Source organism: Phyllostomus discolor, chromosome 9, assembly GCF_004126475.2.
Source record: "Phyllostomus discolor isolate MPI-MPIP mPhyDis1 chromosome 9, mPhyDis1.pri.v3, whole genome shotgun sequence".
NCBI lineage: Eukaryota > Metazoa > Chordata > Mammalia > Chiroptera > Phyllostomidae > Phyllostomus > Phyllostomus discolor.
In genome coordinates this window covers 38,710,332-38,728,412 of record NC_040911.2, presented here as the reverse complement: position 1 = coordinate 38,728,412, position 18,081 = coordinate 38,710,332, and positions in this window count along the sequence as shown.

Here is an 18,081-nt window from a genome sequence, read left to right as displayed (position 1 = left end):
ACATCCTCCCCAACATTTGTTATCGCTTGTCTTTTGATATGGAGATTTTACTTTAGCCATCCTTTCATTCATCCATTTGTCCAGAATGAATATATCCCCCCTACCCCCAACGGGAGTAGGAGAAACATGGTCAGCATTTCCCCGTGTAGCTGGCTACAGTAACTCATGTATTCTGTGGAGCAAAATTTTGGGAACACTAAAAAGTGGCTTGTGCAATACTCGTGAATTCCCTTTAGTACTCCTCCTATAAAAGCTAACCTGACTAGCTTCTTTATCTCCTGGGATATTTTGTGAAGATCTGTAAAATTTTGGTGAGCAGTAACTAGAAATTGTTGTATCCATGAGGTATTGTGAAATCCCATCTCTCTCCAGTGATTTGAGAAGTTGGACTTTTAGTTTGGATGAAAAGAATAGAAAAACAAGTATCTTGAGTATGCAAGTTCTTCCCTCCTGCATTTTGTAGATAAACAAAAACTGCCACCTTTCTTTCATGCAGAGCCACCTGGCCTCTGGCCTCACACCTGGGATGTTTCATCTCTAAGTATCTGATTGACCTGCCTTTCCACTCTCTGCCTCCTACTCCCAATCGCAATCCAGGGAGTTGTGAATGGACGTGTTTGGGGAGAAGGCAGGAATTGCACTACCACCTGGAGGTTCGGCAGGCACACCCCTGTGATGTTTGTGTTTGTGTGAAGGTGCAGAGGTCCTGGCTGGAAACTCATCTCTTGGGTTGGGTCTAACATGCTGGCAATGCCTGGTGAAATCAATCCTGTTTCCTGGGTCCCCGGCTTCCACCCTCTCTCTGAAGTCACTTCTCTCATCCCACCCTAAATGGGGTAATGGAGTCGTGGGGGAAGGGATGAGGAAGGATATTTCCCTTTATGCAGTCCTTGAGGGTCAAAGAGTCATAAGCATTTCCTCTGCGGAAAAACACTACTTCCTGACATGTTGCTTGCCTTGCTATCAGGTTTCTTAGCAGGAAGAAATAGCTTCTCCTTCCCTCCCAAGGTGTGGAGATGGTCATATAATAGAAAATAATATACAGCAAAATAATAATAGAAAATAAGATGAGAATAGCTTCACATCGTTTCCCTCTAGAGGAAGTAGAAGAGTGAACTTACAAACAAAATAGTAGTTTCCCTAAATTTGTAATAATTGGCTTAAAAAATAACCAATTGCTTTATTGTCCTGTATGAAAACATGCTGATTGGTGTGCTTAAAGAGCCACTTGGATTCTAAGGGTTCGTTTTCATGCATGTGTGTGCATGATCATGATGAAAATAAGATGATATATGTGAAAGTGCTTTGTAAACAGTAAAAGAAGTACTTATAGAAAAGTGACTCTTACTGCTATTGCCCTGTTACTAACACCAGTTAGTAAAACTCTGCTTTCTGTAGGGTGCCAAGGCAGGCATTTTCTGAGGCTGGCTTTAACACTTACCAATGTAAATAGATACTCACCTGATGGAACTCTGCAGGCCACTAGAGCCAAAATATCCTCTCATCACGTTTCCTCAAATTCCCATTGTTTGTCCTGCTTTCATGCCAACTAGATGGAATAACATAGAAACACATGCTCATTATAATGTAGCTTGTTTGAAAATTTAGCAGAGAGCAGAAGTTTGAGGGGCTGGGGCAAAGGACAGATCCATTTTGAAATGGGGAAGGAGGGAGAGAAAGCAGAAGACCAGACGCCAGGAGTGTTCTACGGCGCTGGATGTCAGAGAAGCAGCGTGCCAGAACGAAGCAGGAGGAACAATGAAAGCTTCTCTTGCTTTATGTCTTTTCCCTGTTGTTCTGTTTGAGTGAATCTGACAAGATCCCTGACATTTAGAAACTCATGATCAATGGCACAATGTAGATATAAACACTTTGAAAACATTAACAAATACCTATGTTAAACTAAGCATTCCGTTATGGTAAATGCGGTCTATGGGAAATACTGTGAAGTTTATTTTCAGATAGGGTGGCTGAAAATGGGGGCTTTGAAGACTTTGCAGTGACAGCATGGAAGTTCTAGATGAGTGGTAGGGGGTTCTGGGTACAAGATGAAGCTTTAGAGAGCACACAGAGCTGGGAATAGAAATTTGCATGTTGATTGCTGAAATATGCAGAAGCTTTTACATACATTCCCAAGACACTGGATTGGGTTAATATAGGAGAATTTTAATGCATTGTAAGAAATCCTGGTATCTTCCTTTCCCTACATGCAGCACAAATGCTAGGTCATTTTGTACACGTAGAGTCTTACCGTAGGCCTCAGGAGGATGTGTGTGGCTTCTGAGCAGGCTTTCTGTGCAGGTGGAATGTATCTGCTAAAGATGTACGCCATTGAGTCTGGCTGGAGTTGGTGCACAGTGCTGCTGTGCGCTGTGATTTTGTCAAAGTCTCTGGGTGCTTCAGAATGTTGTGTTTACTGTGTGGCTCCTGAAACAATACAGTCTGCATCTTGTGGGGTAGCAAGTGCCACTCGCTGACTGGTTGCTTGATTAAGCTAGTTTTTATTTTTGTCTTGGACTTTGGAGAATTTTCAGCTGGATTTACCTTGAAAGTGTTATTTCTAGAAAGTTCATTAATATGTTCATTAAAATCTTTGTTCCCAAATTCAACAACACATTTATTAAAAACTAGGGGTTTGCCAGATCCTGCCTGTGTGGATTTTGATTCTTAGGAACATAGAGAATAAGACAGAGAATGTTCAAATTCCCTGAGGCTCAGAATGGTAATGTGTAATCATGACTCCCAAATGGTTAAAATTCTAGAATATTCAAAGCCACTATTTTAAATATCTAATAATTGTTTATTGATGGGTGTCTGAGCTCAAACTGATACTTCAGGGTGAATGTACAAACACCAAGGACCCTTATTTCAAGGATCTTATACCAACAAACCAGCCCACTGTCGAACTTGGGACCTCCTGCCCCATGCTGTGCTGTCCCAAGGGCTGTGGGGAGTACAAAAGAAATCTACATCTCTGTCCTCCAAGAATTTGTGGTCTAGTTGAGCATTAAGATCAATACACAGGAAACATGAGTCCTATCTCAGAATGCTTTTGACTTCGAGAAACAAAAACGTCCGTTGAAACCGGCATAAACAGGTAGTTGGTCAAGTAATTAGATATCAGAGGTAGGGCTGGTTTAGGCTAGAGGTCCAGGGGCTCAAAAACATTGTCTAAGACCCAGATGCTTCCAGTCTTTTCCCTCTGCCAAGCCCATGGCTGCTTCAGTCCTCGGGTTGTGGCATGGCAGCTGGTAGCAGTTAGTAGTCAGGGTTAAGAGCTGGCATCCTTTAGCTGTCTCAGAGAAGCAAGGAGATTCCTTTCCCAGAAACTCTCCGAAAGTCTGCCACCATTTTTCATTGTCCCTAATTAGCCCTACACCCATCCTTTGGCAAAGGCGTTTGCTACTGGAGCTGGGATAAAGGTCGGCATCCACTGAAGCACAGGACTGAATAGAGGAGGGTAGATATCAGAAGGAGAGTATGGGTTTAATTTAAAGGGGGTCCAGTGGATGCTGGGCTGAGGACAATTTTGCTGTTCTACAACCACAGCTGCCTTCTAATGATGCTGAGTGTTATTAGAAGGACAGCTTCTTGCGGTGTCCTCTTTAGAAATGTGTCAGGTTGGGATTATGAGGTAGTTGGAGTTGACCAGCTCTATATGGTGAAAACAAAAATACTTTGAAGTTGGGGGGCTGGAAAAGGAAAAAAATTCAACAAGAGAGGAGCCAGCAGGACCAGGCATTTCCTGGAGGAGGGGCAGAAAGAGAAATACTTGTGGTGGTGGAGGGGGAGCAGCAGATGAGAAGGTGGCAGAGAAATATGTAACAAAGATTTTTAAAGCTTTTGTGGGCAAGTGCAATGGAAACTCCTCCTGCCACGAAACCCTATGCACCCTTCTCCAAAATGCTATGTCAAGTTGATATTATTCAATAATCCTTTCGTTGTAGTGTTGGAGTTAGGAATATCCTGCAGTTATGCTTTTACTCTCCAATTTGCCTTTCTGTCACTTTTTGGGGTCACTTCTCCTTCCTGACCAGCTTCTACTGCAGGGAGGACTGCAGAGTCTGAGCCACTGTCAGCCTCTTGGTTCCTCTCCTCAAAGGAATAGGTAGTGGCTGGGGGAATGCCCTGCAGAGGGGTCTCTTCTACCAGCGGAGATGGGCTCTGATGTCACTTAGGCTAACTCAGTGGCTTCTGATAACAGTTCCCAGAGTCCTTACTCCTAAGCAGCAACTGCATCACTTGCTGCATGGCTGGAGGGATTTACAGGTGACCTTCTAGATAAACAGTAGAAATGGGAGGCCTGGAATCTGTTTCCAGACTCACAGTCCAGTGCTCATGCTGCAGTCTCTATAGTGAGCGTGGGCCTCAGATGCCTCATCTGTAAAGGGAACTAACTGAAGCTGTAACATCTAATGAATCTATGATGTGGGTGAGCTTGGGGCTGTGTGTTACTAAATCATGGACCAAGACTAAGTGAAATCTTACTTTTTTAATAGCCATGGTTTATGTGTTAAGCTCATTCTGTCAATATTCAAAAAATTTTGAATATCTCCTAAGGTCCATAAACTTTTCTAGAAGTGCCCAAGGCAGCTAAAACCCCTCAGTCCATTCTGGGTAACAGGTTTTACTAAAAGAAATACACAGGAATGTTTTGGGGGGCAAGAAAGTATGAGAGTTTTCCTTTGTTAGCATTCTTTTCCTGCCTGCCCTAACAGGCTGATTCATCTTATTCTTGTAGGAGTCAGACCTGGTTTGCCCTCATCTTACCTATTTTCCCCCTTCATGTCAGAGAATGTGAGCCAAGAGCAGGAGAATTCACTTGCCACACTGCTTTCCTAGCAATTCTCATTCACACTGCTGAGAGGAAGACGGCAGGATGGACTAGCCAGTCCCTCTCACCCAGCAGGCGCCTTGCACAGCCTAGCACATAGCTTGTTAAGCATGAATGCACAAATACTTTCATGAATAAATGATGGAGCTTTGCAGGAATTAGGAAAGGGCAAATAGATCCTGAATCTGGTAGATTGAAAATGTTTCAGAAGTCATTTCTTCCTTCTCGGGTTTGCTTGGAAATTTCAACTCTTGGAAGTTTGGCATGCAGTAGATCAAAGATCAAAAACAAGTGCTCTATTATTATATAGCTTTAGTGCTTATGGTTTCTCACCTACGTATCTCCTTTATGTTTTGGAATTTCATCAAGATAAAACTGTAAGGAACTCTTACAAGTTCCCTCCAAATGTGATCTAATCCAGTTTATTTTATGTCACATATATTAACAGATTCAAAGAAGCCTTAAGGAGAATAGGATATAGACCATGAATTTAAATCATTTCCTATTCTGTTTTTTCCTGCCTGACATCAGGGCAGCTTTATGCCAGAAAAAAAAATCTGCCTATTTTTAGAAATGGGGAGCATCTCAGTAAGCAATAGGGTGCATGTGTTTCTGTGTCCTTCTTTTGTTTGATTCTAATATTGACACATTCTCTCTTACATATTTAAGATGCCTGATGAAAGCCAAACAGTATTACTTAAATTTCTTAAATCAATGATTAAAGATTTTTAATCTTGTCTTTCAAACAGCATATTGCAACAGCCTGTAGGAATGGCCACCAAGCCCAGGACAGATAAGCATTGTAGAATAACTAAAAAATCTTTCAACAAAACCCAGGTTAAGTCTTGCTTGATGTTAATTCACAATAGATCTCAGTTTAATCCCCTTTGTGACTTAACATATGGCTTATAATAAAACACTACCCTGAAGTCAACTATTTGTTATTTTTGAATTTATCCACTTATTACCTGATAGAAAATCATAGGAGATATGATTCATACCTGATACAATCATAGAGAATTTAGTACTGGAAAAGACTTAGGAAACCTTTGGTTTACATCAGACCTAAAAATTGGAGATCCAAAGGGATCGAAAAACAGAGATTTCTGAGATAGTAAGTGACTGAGCCAGGAGTGGGAGTCAGTTTTCCTGACCTTGGCCCATTGATTTGCTTCCACTAACATGGCAAAGCCCAACCTCAGTGTGACTTCTACACTCCCTCTGAAGAAAGCAGTCTCAGACTGCACCCGGAGTTAGGGACTCTACAGGTTGGGCTGACCTGTGGAAGCTGCAGCTGACCTCTTGGGTGCCTCAGCTGGGAGCCTATTAAGAGGAGGGGAATGCTTCTCTTTCTAAAACTGGTTCACTCTAGAGTAGGGGCTGAGAATTTACTTCAAAAGTATTTATCATAGCCATTATCACCATTATTAGTAATAAAATATTTTACATTTTATGGGATGAACTTTTCAGAGCACGTGGTATCTTATCCTCATCGTACCTCTGAGTGGCAAGTACTAGTCCTGAATGCCTATGAGGAGCTCAGGGCCAGATGCGTACCCTGCTGGAGGTCACACACCCAGTAGGTATGAGTAGGTATTAGCTCTTACTAGAACCCAGGTTTAAAATCCCTATCCTTTATTCACTGGTTTATATTACAATGAAATTTCTGTTAACTGAGACAACAAATAGTTCTATAACTCTGAGGGAGAAATTTAAATCTTCTGTGGTTTATGTTGAAAAATTCTTGAATTACTGTATTCCTACTGAGCCACTCTGTCCGCCTTCTGACTTTACAAAGTAAGTCCTCACTAGAAGGACTGTTCATGACCAAGCTCCTGTTTGGAAGGTTCTCATCCCAGGTGTCCACTGTGTGACAGAACAGTTCCAGGGTCCACTGTGGCCTGGACCCAGCTGCACCTCAGTTTCCTTCAGGGAAGATCCCATGTCATGCAGTCATTGTCCTTTCATTCCTGGCAACACTCTGAGTTGCTGTTGAGGCAACTGCCTCAGACATTCTCAAGTGCATTTTCCAAATCCTGAAATTTGTGGGTTTCTTGAAATTTCTCTGAAGATCTCAACGTCTTATTCTAATAGTTATACAGTGCTGGTTGGCCCAGTTTACTTAGGGTGTGACCTCTCTTTGGGAGGATTCTGTGCCCACAAATCACGGACGGAACAAAGAAGTATTTTTATTCATGTGTCCCGTGTCCCCTTTTTTCTTTTGAATAGTCTACCAAAGGCTTCAGGATTACCCCTCTTGCCTGCTCTTTGCCTCAAATGTAAACAAATAATAAATTCTGCACTGAAGCAGTGCAAAGGTTTTAAAGACTGTGTTTACAACCAGGTTTGGTCTCTAGAAACCGAACTTTACTCAAGGTAGAGAAAAATCCAAGGAAGGAAGAAAAGAGAGAGATAGCTTTCATTGCTTAAATCTTTCACCTCATGGTCCTCCAATCTGAGAAAAATGCATTCCTGCTATTCGGATCCCGGTGGTTTCACCCATCGACATCTGTGATACAAGTTAATGGCAGTTGGGTGTTTGCATGGTGTTTGCCCACAAAACCTGTTACTTATGATTAATAATCAGTTAAGTGTTTCAGATCCACAGAATGGCTACTGTGGATAGGAGAGAATATTCTGAGCTTCCAAGATTTTTATTCTTTCAAGAACTCTCTCTGTGGACTCAAGGGCCCTCTGAGTGCCAACTGTGGCTTCTGAGAGGCTGTCCCCCAAAGGCTGGTGATTCCCACAGAGCACCGGGTCCTGCATCCTCGCACCAGACACATGCATACAGAATAGCCATCAGCAGTGGCCCCGCCACCAGGTCATCTTGCCAGAACCTCCAAAAGCCTGCTTTTTCTGCTTCCATCCGGGGTGGAAAGATCTTTCAAGAGACAGGCAAGTTGAGGCTATTCGAAGTCCCTGGAAAGAATGAAGCGCTGAACCTGGGAACCTGGGGGTGGCTGAACCATTTAGACTCCTCAGGGAGGTGTCATCAGTTAAAACAAACTGAGAGGGTTCCTCATGACCACTTCAATCATCTATTTTGGCAAGAGGATCTGAAATAACATTTACCTTTCCTTTTGTTTTCGATTAGCAGCACGCAACAATGAATGCTAGGTCAGCTGACCTTTCCCCTGTCCCAGACTCCTTCCACATGAATCCCCACTGGCCTCATCCCCATGATCACTGTCACACCCCTCTGCACCCAGGACTATGCAGCTGTGGCCAGTTATATGCTTTCTTTGGGTTATAACCTCCTTTATTTCTCACTCGTGTTTGTCTTTTCTCCTGCTTTTGGTGTAAGAGTCTCAGGATCAACAGAGTAGCACTTAATAACACAGTGAAGTCACAGTGGTTGACTCTACCTTGTCATTGATGGAGAGTCCAGAAGACCCCAACATTCAGCTGGCAAGACGGGTAGACTGGCATGAGTCTGCGCTGTGCCAGGTACTGGGCTGAGGACAGTGGCTGAGCCAAAATGTGGATTTGTCATTGTCATTGTCTCCATTAGCCCCTGCTAAGGCTGCATACTAAGATTACAATAGTTTATTTTCAATTCTGTGTGAAATTCTAGAGAAACATTGCTATTTTTATTAAACTTGCCTCAAAGGTGTGCTTGCTGTAAAAACGTTCCTTCAAGGCAAGTTCCCCAGTTCTCCCCTTTTAACCTCACCTTCCCCTGTATAGGATTCTGGACCCCCCACTGCCTAATCTTGTGTGTGTGACAGCGATGGGATTTGAGGGTCTTGAAGTCAAGAAAACTGATAAGTCAATATTGGTCAATACCAAAACCCTCTAACAAGGCCAGCAAATGTCAGAAACAGACATTTTATTTGCAATGTCATAAATTTCAGTGTGTAATAGCGAGACTGTGACTGATGAGTACTTGTGTCAGAAGTGGATGGAGGTAATTTTGCGGTGCATATTCTGTAAGCACAGGGTAAATAAATAATGCCCAGTGAGTTATGAACTTGTTTAAACAGTGGGTGTCTCACTGGGTATTAGAATCATAAATGCACCTGAGGTCTCTTTTATACCTTTCTCTGTAAAACAGTCCCAACCCCTAATTTGCAACAGTTTTTGGATTGCTTTATTTTCTTTAATCACAAACTGTTAAGTGACAAAATTGGTAGGAAAGATTAAGCTTTCACCATTCAAAAACTCACTGCTGTGCAATGTAAACCCAAAATAATAGTGAGTTCTTGGTGGGACCTATGCTTTAACAACTGACCCCATGTGGTCTGCTCCTGAGCAATCTATATGTTGTGTTTAAATGATCTCCCCCGATCTTCATAGCAACGTGTGAGACACTGTGGTCATCTCCATTTTACAGATGAGAGAGTTGAGGCTTGGAAGCCAGATAATGTGCCCAAGAGCACAGAGCTCTAAGTGTGGCGGCAGCAACTGCATCCAGGTTCATCTGACAGCAAAGCCCTTGCTTGTTCTGCTGCACAATGTTCTTTTCCCTTTTTATTGAATTTATTGTGGGGACTCTGGTTAACACAATTATACAGATTTCAGGTGCATAATTCCACAACACATCATCTGTGTACAGTATTGTGTGTCTGTTTACCACCCCAGTTCAAGTCTCCTTCCTTCATCATTTATCCCCACTATGTCCTCCTTTACCTTCCCTCTCCCCCAGCGATCACCACACTGTTGTCCGTGTCCATGAGTTCTTTCTCTCTCTCTTGCTACACAATATTCATACGGAGAATCAGATTTGGCATGAGAGGGAACCAGTTGCAATACTATTTCAGATATTTTCCAATCTATTTATTTTATTTTTTTAAAAAATATTTTATTTATTTATTTTTAGGTGGAGGGGGGGAAGAGAGGGAGAGAAACATCAATGTGTGGTTACCTCTTATGTGCCCTCACCTGCCCTCATCTGGGGCCTGGGGCGACAACCAAGGCATGTGCCCTGACTGGGAATCAAAACCACAATCCTTTGGTTTGCAGTCCAGTGTTCATCCACTGAGCCACATCAGCCAGGGCTCAATCCATTTATTTCAAGGGACAAGAGGAAAAGGTTATAATTTGCCTTATTACTCTTTTTCACTTTCCATTTTGTTGGCTTCCCCTCTGCCCTCCTCCAATTCCTTCCGTGGTCACCTCAAACCCTTCCTGGATCCGATTTTATTTTAAAATACTTTCTTTTAAATTAACTTGTAACTTGCAGAAGTGTTAAGAACAATACAAAGAAACCATGTATCCCTTTCTCCCATATTCCCCACTTATTAATAATATTTTATATGTGTAAACTTTTTCTCTTGCCTTCTCTCTCTCCTTATATGTAGTTTGATTATTCATGTTATACATACATAGTTAATATATAGTCTTTTTGAATCACTTGAGAACAAAATGCAGACATATTGCTCCACCACCCCTAATTATTTCATTGTGTATTTCTCCAAAGTGAGAACATTCTCCTACAAAACCATCATATAGTCATCCAAGTCACTTTCATACATTGTCATTTCACCCACAGACTCCATTTACTTTGCCAACTGTCTCAACAATGTCACTTCTTTTCTTGCCTAGGGTACAATTCAGTGTCATATGTTGCATTTAGCTGTACTGGTACTTTAAGTCTTCCCCTATTCTTCAAGACCTTTAGTGGAAAGAGTACTGGCCTTTGATTCTGTAGGGTGGACTACCCCTTTATCTGTCTGGTGTCTCCTCATGCCCAAACTCAGGCCATGCATTCTTGGCAGGGGTCCTACAGAAATGATACCAAGTGCTTAGAAGTTGTCAGCTATCTCACCACTGGAAATGTTAGCCTCTGTCACTTGGCTTCTCTACAATAAAGTTTCTACTTTCCCTTCATAACTGACAAAGATTTTGTGAGGAAACCACATCAGTATCCTGTTTGCACCAGCCAAAGTCTCTACTGATGACTCTCTTATGAATCAACCACCAAGACAATAGTTGTCAACTAATGGTTTTCTTTTTTGTCATTCCTCTGCCTTTTATTGACATTCTACTGCAAGCAGAACTTTCCCTCCTCCAGTTATTTGCTTTCATGTGTGATGGAGGCATGGAGTCCTGTTATTTAATCTGTTACTATATTTATTTATTTATTTATGCTCAAAGAGACACATATTTGACCATTGGGAAACTCTTCAAACTGGCCCTGGTCATGATCTCCTCATTCTTTTAGCTTTCCCTTACTTTCCTGCACAACATGATGTTCTAGATTCATTGCCCAAGTCTAGGAATCAGCCAGGGGCCTCTCTGGCTTCTTTTAGTGGAGGATGGTGTTTAGAAACCCAAATCTGGCACATGTGCCTGTGCACACACTATCTATTTCTGTATACGTATTATAAAATGAGTACATGCCAATGCATCTAATTAGATCCTAACACCTCAATATTCTTTTCAGGCCTTTTCCTTTCAGTATTTGTAGATTCCTTCTCTAATGATGAGAAGTAAGTTCCTACGATGCTCAACACTGTGTGTACTTATTTCTTCAACTTCTTGTATGTCATTAATCTCCCTGCTACTCCAACCGCCTCTTTGGTCAACTACTTCTATGGTCCCCCGTTTTTCCCATCTGGCCTCTGTCTTGGCCACCAGGCATGCCACCAGCTCTGCAGTTACCCTTCCCTTTCATGGCTGTCCCTAGGCACACCAGCGCCCTCGCCCTTGCCCTCGAACCCCTGTCTCCACTGCTATCCCTGGGCTCCCTGATGCTTCTGCATGGGGCAGAGAAGCACCTCAGTCCTATCTGGTAGACCTATAATTGGAACCCCAAACAAAGATATGTAAGAGGAGCAGCAAGCTTGATAAATAAAATGGAGATTTCTTTTTAATTTGGATGAGCAGTGCTCAGTATTGTTGGTAATGACACTGTACTGTTGTTTAAAATACATTAAAAATACCTTATAAGTTGGTGCATAGAACTACTCTCCAATTAATGAAGCAAACGAAGGAACTAATTTTAGTTCATTTGAACATGAATTTTATATTGATCTCTGTGATAATGTTTCTTAATATTACCCAAAATATTTTGAGTTTGATTTTACAAATACTGTTTTATAGAAACCACTTTGTGACAGCCAGTAAACCTCAATGTACACTTAAAAAAAACTTTTTATAGGTGTACAAAGAACATTTCTATAAAAATTCTCATCTGGCCTGCTAGAGAGGGAAAAGGGAAAGAAGAAGATAAAACTCATATACACCTAGGGAAAAAGTGGAAGCTATAAAGTTTTAAAGTTAAAATCAGATCAATCATAGACCTCAGACCTATTTTCTATCCATGCCTCTTTTTGAGGGTGTGGGAGGGATGATGGACTTCTGTAAAAAAACTGGTTTTAACCTCCTCTCCACCAACTAGATTACTTTATTTTTTAAAATTATATTTTATTAGTGTCGCAGGTTCGATTCCCCGCCAGGGTACATGCCTGGGTTGCAGGCCATGACCCCCAGCAACTGCACATTGATGTTTCTCTCTATCTCTATCTCCCTCCCTTCCCTCTCTAAAAATAAATAAATAAAATCTTTTAAAAAATTATATTTTATTGATTATGCTATTACAGTTATCCCAATTTCCCCCCTTTTGTCCCCCTCCACTCAGCATTCCTTACCCTCTCAGGCAATCCTCCCACCATTGTTCATGTCTGTGAGTCACACATATAAGTTCTTTGGCTACTCCATTTCCTATACCGTACTTTACATCCCCATGGCTATTCTGTTACTACAAATTATGCTTCTTAATCCCTGCATCTTTTCTCCCATTCCCCCACACACCCCTCTCTGGCAACCATCAAAATACTTTCCTTATCCATGACTCTGTCTCAGTTCTTCTTGTGTCCTTAGTTTGTTTTTTAAATTCAATTTTTGATAGGTTTGTATTTTTTGCCATTTTATTGTACATAGTTTTGATCTTCTTTTTCTTAAATAAGTCCCTTTAACATTTCATATAATAATGGTGATGATGAACTCCTTTAGTTTTTTCTTATCTGGGAAGCTCTTTATCTGCCCTTCCATTCTCAATGATAACTTTGTTGGGTAGAGCAATCTTGGCTGTAGGTACCTGCTTTTCATGCCTTTGAATATTTCCTGCCAATCCTTTCTAGTCTGCAAAGTTTCTTTTGAGAACTCAGCTGATAGTCTTATGGGAACTCTCCTGTAGGTAACTAACCTCTTTTCTCTTGCTGCTTTTAGGATTCCTCCTTTATCTTTCACCTTTGGCATTTTAATTGTGATGTGTTTTGGAGTGTGCCTCTTTGCATCCATCTTTGGGACTCTCTGTGATTCCCGGACTCGTACGTCTATTTTCTTGACCAAGTTAGTGAACTTTTCTTTCATTATTTTTAATAATAGATTTCCAATTTCTTGCTCTTTCTCTTCTCCTTCTGGCACCCCTATGATGTGAATGTTGGAACACTTGGAGTTGTCCCAGAGGCTGCTTACACTGTCCTCTGTTTTTTGGATTCTTTTTTCTTGTTGTGTGGTTGGTTGTTTTTTGCTTCCTTATGTAACAAATCATTGATTTGGTTCTTGGCTTCATCCACTCTACTGTTGTTTCCCTGTAAATTGTTCTTTATTTCAATTAGTGTATCATTTGTTTCTGAATGGATCTTTGTTATGCTGTTGAGGTCCTCACTAAGTTCCCTGAGCATCCTTATAACCAGAGTTTTGAACTCTACATCTGATAGATTGCTTATCTCCATTTTGTTTAGTTATTTTTCTAGATTTTTAGGTTTGTTCTTTCATTTGGGTCATGTTTCTTTGTCTCTTCATTTTGGCAGCCTACCTGCGTTTGTTTCTATGTATTAGATAGAGCTGCTTTGGCTCCATGTCTTGGTAGCATGGCCTAATGCAGGAGGTATCCTGTAGGGTCCAGTGGCACAGCCTCTCTTATCACCCAAGCTGGATACTCGAAGTATGTCCTTGGTGTGGGCTGAGTACACCCTCCTCTTATTTTTTTTAAGGTTTTATTTATTTAGTTTTTCTTTTTAGAGAGAAGGGAGGCAGGGAGAAAGAAAGGTAGAGAAGCATCAGTGTGTGGTTGCTTCTTGCATGTCCCCAACTGGGGACCTTGCCTGCAACTCAGGCATGTGCCCTGACTGGGAATTGAACCAGTGACTCTTTGGTTTGCAGGCCACTGAGACACACCAGTCATGGGCACTCTCCTCTTATAGTTGAGCCTTGATTGCTGTTGGCAGATGACTGGGAGGGATTTATGCAGACTAGTTACCACTGACCACTGGCCTCTACCTTCCATGGAGGATCAGCTGTGTAGGAGCAGGGTGGTGGTGCTCCAAGGTGGTCTATGGTTGTTCACTGGGTATGTAGGCTCTGAGGGTGCCCCAGTGGTGCAGACCAAGGTCAGCCACCACTTATGTTCTTCCTGGAGTCATGCTGCATGAGCTATAAAGCAATCTGAGATGGCTGCTACTTCTCTGGGCTTGGGGATTCATTCCCAGGTGAAGCCAAGCTGTGGATTTAGGCTGCCTGCCACCCATGCCAGGCCTCAGGCCACTTAGCAAGGCATATAGGAGGTGTTGAAGGCTTACTGAGGCCAGTTGTTGCTTGTTCAATAGGATTTAGGAAGTTGTGAAGCATGAACCAAGACCAGCCATTCGTATGGAAAAGTCATGGTTAACAGTTTGGGTGGACCCTTAAGTTAGGGTACTTAGTTTCAGGGGATGTCCAGGATGGGACAAACTGTGTTAGATAAGTTGATGGAGTCTCAGATGTGGGACCCTCCTGTCGGTTTTGTGGATCTGTGACAGGAGGGCTTAGTAAAAGGACAGTGGTCTCTGCCCACCTGTCTGAGAGAAAGCTGTCCACCAGCTCCTATCTTGATGCCAGGCAATTCAGTTTCTCCCTGTGTACCACTGGTGCCTTTCAAGGTTCTACCCCAGTCCTGGAGCTCAGAGGGAGTGAGTCTGAATAAGTCTATTTGTGAGTTCTTTAAGGGAAACTGCTTGGAACTCTGGAAGTTTCTTCCACTGAATCAATCCCCACTGGTTTTTGTAACCAGAAGTTATGGGGACTTATCTTCCTGGCACTGGAACCTTGTGCTGGGGGACCTAGTGTGGGGCTGGGACTCCTAGCTTTTGAGATATTCCTACAGGATTTTTATCCACCACATGTGGATGTGGGACCAGCCCATTCTTCTTCTTTGTCCCTCCTACCAGTCTGGATGGATGTGGTGTCTTTAATTCCATAATTTTCAGACTTTCATTCAACTCAATTTCTGATGGTTGTGACTAATGGTTGTTTTATATTTTAGTTGTAATTTTGATGTGGCTATGTGAAGAGGCAAGCCATGTTTACCTATGCTGCCATCTTGACTGGAAGTCTAGAGTACTTTAGATTTTAGTAAAATCAGGACTTTACAATCTGCTTATTTTGAGAGTTAGTCTTAGTATTTTAAGAATTCTCAGCCCTGGCTGGCGTAGCTCAGTGGATTGAGCGCGGACTGCAAACCAAAGTGTCGCAGGTTCGATTCCCAGCCAGGGTACGTGTCTGGGTTGCAGGCCATAACCCCCAGCAGCCAGACATTGATTTCTCCCTCTCTCTCTCTCTCTCCCTCCCCTCCCTCTCTAAAAATAAATAAATAAAATCTTTAAAAAAAAGAATTCTCCCATTCAGAGCAGTCAGTAAAGAGTTTTGAACATATGATCTTCAAGGTCTTGATGGCATATGAGGGGTGCAGAATGTTACACATGCTTAAACATGTACATAGCAGGAGAAGGCAGGCCTGACCCCTGCTGTGTCACCTTGGGCCAATTACTTCACTTTTCAGAGTCTCAGTTTCCTAAAGTGTGGGTACTATTATGTAGGGATATTCTGAGAAATTAAAAAATGGAGTGAGAAAACAAGCCTAGACTTCTTAGCACAGTGCTCGGTATATATCGAGGGTCCAGTAAGTAGAGGTTAGAGCACTTGGCCATTGACTTTGGTTGCTGCAGTCTGCTTTAGTCAATGAGATATAAATACATGAGAAGTACTTATCCTGTTAAGTACTACCATCATGTTAGCTTGCATGAACTCGTATTGCCAGTACTCCCAAAGCATAAAATAATTGGGATTTTAGGAAATCATAAAAAACTAAGAAAACACTGTTCTTCCCTTCCCCATATGCCAAGGGCATTTTCCTCATCCCCCATCTTGTCTGTCTTAGAACAAGTTCCCAGAGCCGACCCCCAGAGAAGGCTTCCTGCACATGTGATTTATCAAGGACATGCTTTATGGGGAGACAAGTGAGGGCCCGGAGAAGCAAGACAGGGAAACAGCGGTCCTCAAGCATGGGTGCAGTTTCAGGAGAAGTCACAGGGGGTAGAATCCAGGAATGTAAGCTATGCCTCACAACTATCCCATCACCTGTGGGTCACTGGGCTGGGCTGCCCTAGGGGAAGAAATTCCAGGCCCTCTGGCTTTCTGCTTTTTGGGTAAAGTGGCTCCAGTAGTCAGGGTATGGTCCTTCAGGGAAGTGGCTGGTGGAGGTGCTGTGGGATTGAAAACACACTGAAGTGGGGTAGGAGGGAGGGAAGTGAGGGTCATGGGTGGAACACCCACAGTTCTGCCTCTAGACCCCTCTCTAGTGCTCTGGTTATGGAGCGCTGACCAGGCCTAAGATGATACAAGGAGTTGAATCTGTCTCACGTCTCTGCCCCGCTCTTCTCTTCGGTTCTTCCACATCCACAGGAGGGCTGTGGAAAGGCCTGGTTCCCTCCTCTTTGCCAGGCTGTACCATCAAAACTTGACTTCTGTCCTGCCAGTCCACATCTCCTCCTGCCTCCTGAGTCCTAGATCCTTCTCATTGTAATTTTTTCCAGCAAATATGAGTCATGAGTTCACCATAAGGTAAGAGTCATTATCTCTCCCAGGATGGTGCACAATGAATTGACGACATAGTCAATATAATGGAAGGACTCACAATATGGAAGAGGAGCACTGTCTAGGGTGGGAGGTTAGAGAAAGAAGAAAGTGCCCAGGCCTAGGCTGGTCTGGATGGCAGCCTCCAGACTGGTAGATAAAAAAGGAAGACCTTCCATCAGGTGGACTGATAAGGGGCAGACGTGTGAGGTATTGGGGTGACCCATGAATCACCCCATTTGTCAGGGGTGCTCAGTGAAGAGAGAAGGAAATTACTGGCAGGGGCAAGGAGACCAGAGAAGAAGCTGAGCAGCAGCTGATCCCCCCAATACCCAGTGGATGCAGTGGAAATAGAAGGGACTTTCTTTTGGAACTCCTGAAAATTTGGGCCGATTTTAGAGCAATGATTTGAGGAGCTACTGGAACTAATACATAAAATCATGATTTCATCCAGAGGAAGGGAGTTTTTTAAATTTATTGATTTTTTTTTTCTGAGAGAGAGAGGAGAGAGATTTTTTGTTCCACTTACTTATGCATTCATTGGTTGCTTCTCGTATGTGCCCTGACCAGGGATTGAACCCATAACCTTATCATATTGGGATGATGCTCTAACCAACTGAGCTATCTGGCCAGGACCAGAGAAGGGAAATTTGACAGGAAGGACAATCTACCCCACAGCCCAGTGATTTGAAGAAGGTAGCATCAAAAATAAACATTCCATCAAATTATATCAATCTGATTTTAAAAAGTGGACTTCAACGTTAATGATTCTGATAGATTTAAGAGAGAAGTGGGGGTGTGAGTTGCCAGTCCCTGCACATAGTAGGCACTAGACAAACAATCTGTGAATGATTGGAAGAATTGGCTTAGAGCAAATATTGCCATAGTTTGATTTTAGTCTTATCTCAATATTGCTTTACACAGGGGAGGGCCCCTAGGCTGGGCTTCAAAAGGATGATGGCCGCTGAAAGTAGGAAGGGAGCTGTGGCAGCATATTGTGGGCACCTAGAAGGACTAGCTCCCCAAAAAACACGGGTTCTAGAATGGGAATTGGGAGTAAATGTGTTGAAGGAAAAAAAAGCACTCGATTTTCCAGTTCTTTTAGGATTTTAATCTTACTTTGGACACAATTTAGTCTAATAAGGAAGTTCTGTATTTTTAAAATTAAAATAACTTGAAAAATTGACTAGAATACTAGGTAGTATGTAGACATGGCACAAAATTACAAAATATGCAAATTATATACATACCATGTAACAATAATTTCCCTATTGATCCATTCTTTAGACACACATTTTCCCTTCCCAGAGGGAACTATTGGTGCCAAGGCCACATACACCTTCCAGAGAACCTCTGTGCATTCATCTGCAAATTTCCCATGCAAGTGGTTGCATAATATATATACT